Source organism: Dermacentor albipictus, chromosome 5 (assembly GCF_038994185.2).
Source record: "Dermacentor albipictus isolate Rhodes 1998 colony chromosome 5, USDA_Dalb.pri_finalv2, whole genome shotgun sequence".
NCBI lineage: Eukaryota > Metazoa > Arthropoda > Arachnida > Ixodida > Ixodidae > Dermacentor > Dermacentor albipictus.
Window position 1 is genome coordinate 139,333,853 of NC_091825.1, and position 2,150 is coordinate 139,336,002.

General features: G+C 45.3%; 1 long non-coding RNA gene across 1 annotated transcript; it reads right to left on the reverse strand.

Moving 5' to 3' along the window:
* Positions 1-437: 437 nt before the first annotated feature.
* LOC135908401 (uncharacterized) lies at positions 438-1,719 on the reverse strand. Its single transcript, XR_010566313.1, has 2 exons — positions 1,567-1,719; positions 438-693 (listed from the first exon to the last, which is right to left on the reverse strand). It is a non-coding gene; the product is annotated as an uncharacterized lncRNA (long non-coding RNA).
* Positions 1,720-2,150: the final 431 nt, after the last annotated feature.

A 2,150-nucleotide genomic window follows, 5' to 3' on the forward strand; every position in this document is an offset into this window, starting at 1 on the left:
CTGATAAAAAAAGTGAGGCTTTTTTTACATTGTTTCACATGCATACATGCTTTTCAGAACAGGACGTCAGTTCAACTGAGAAGGCTGTGAATTATAAGCAGCTGCTTTATAATATCGGCTCTCCTGGAGAACAATCATTCGGAACAATCCTCACTTAGATCGACTTCGCTGCTGGAGACTTCCAATAAATGCTGTTATTCCATATCTTAAAGCAGAAATGAATACTCGACAGTCTTGAAAAAACTGATTCTCGAATCGATTTCGAATGGAAAAGCAAGGACTGTTCGATTCGTATTCAAAATTTCGTATATTCGCACACCCTTAATTTAAAGGTGTACTGATCACGGTGTAGTACACTGGGATATATTTTCGAGGGTGTAGAAGCTCCACCACACGATGCTTGCGCATAGAACGATCACATTTGTCAAGTGCGAGGGTACGAAAATCCGTATATTTTAATGTCAAACTAAAGTCTTTTAGACATGGCGGACCTGGTGTCATCGACTTTATTCTGGCGTCATGACACGGTGCGAAATTTGCTGACGTCATGTAGAAATAAGGCTAGGCGTGGTGACGTTGCTCCTAAAGGAGTAGAGGAGAGCGCTGCGCACGTTTCTTCTGGCTGCGCTTGCGTGGGGCAGCCTGGCGATCGCAGGAAACGGAGCGAGCCAGTGCTTCATGACGTCACGCCTCCTGGAGGATTGGTCATATATTGGAACATATATCATATATCATATATTGAAACATATGCTAGTGCGCAGAAACAAGTATAATTTGATTGATTGATTGATTGATTGATTGATTGATTGATTGATTGATTGATTGATTGATTGATTGATTGATTGATTGATTGATTGATCGATCGATCGATCGATCGATCGATCGATTCGGTTCAACGTCCCAAAGGCAACTCTGGTGCTGTGAGAGGTGCCGTAGTGCTGTGCAGCTAATTGACTTAATACAGCCTAAGGGTCTTTAAAAAAAGAAACAAAAACTGATGTCGGTAATATTAAGTCAGTACTTCTTTCATTGAAAGCAATGTGCCCACACTTCGCGGGTATCGAGCCTTTTCGCAAATTCGGCATACAGTAGACTTTCGTGGTCGACTGTACGTGCTTTGCTCGATGCACCTGACGCGACTTGCAGCACATAAGCCGTCAAATGTAGCTGTTCCAGCACTGCGGCTGGCATCACCTCGCTCCTACGTAGACGGTTAAAAGCGCCGACGAAAGCCGCCTGCGCTATTGCGGCAAGCACCGTCGGAGACGTGTGCTAAGAGACATGTTTCTCGGAGACGTTGGTGAGCTGGCACAAAATTATCCCGCACAGATGTACGCAAATAAGCGCCATCCCGCAAATCCGAGCGTCCCGCCCGACGCACTTTTACGACCTGAAAGAACACGCTTGTACAGACGGCACAGTATAATTGGCACCAGGGCACGTTTCGAAGACGCCAGCAGCCAGAACAGCTTGTGCCTCTCTAGTAGATCGGTCGTAGAGAGAGAGAGAGAGAGAGAGAGAAGAACGACGTAAGGCTACGCGCAGTAAACTGCCTGGTTCCTATACCAAAGGCGTCCGTCTCCGGTGCTTTCTTTTATGACCCGTAATCTTGCGGTTGCGCCATCTTCCTCCGAACGGGGTCCTGGAACCCCGTCGGTGCCCGTCCGCCGCGCACACTCCTGGTCTGGCGCCACTGCTGTCTGCAATTCCCTGCTGACCTTGCTCTGCAATGCGAGTTCCACAAAAGAAATGTGACTTGAGTTTGCATGCTACATGCCTAAAGCTGGCGCAGCAGTGCGAAACAAAAGACGGCAGAAGTACGGTATATTCGAGTCTGCAGTGTGCCTTTTGTTCATGATCCCACGAAGCGAACATTAGCTGAAAACAAATGCTGTTGCTTTGGACGTTTAAAAAGGAAACCAGAGGTATCTAGCCAGTGATGCAGGTCTCGAAAAGTGAATTCCGTGAGTTTGACACGCAGGAACCAACACCACCTACCTGAACGTCCTGCACGTCTACAAAAGCGTCGCGGATGCAATCCGCGTCGAGTCGTATGCTATATATATATATATATATATATATATATATATATATATATATATATATATATATATATATATATATATATATATATATATATATATATATCT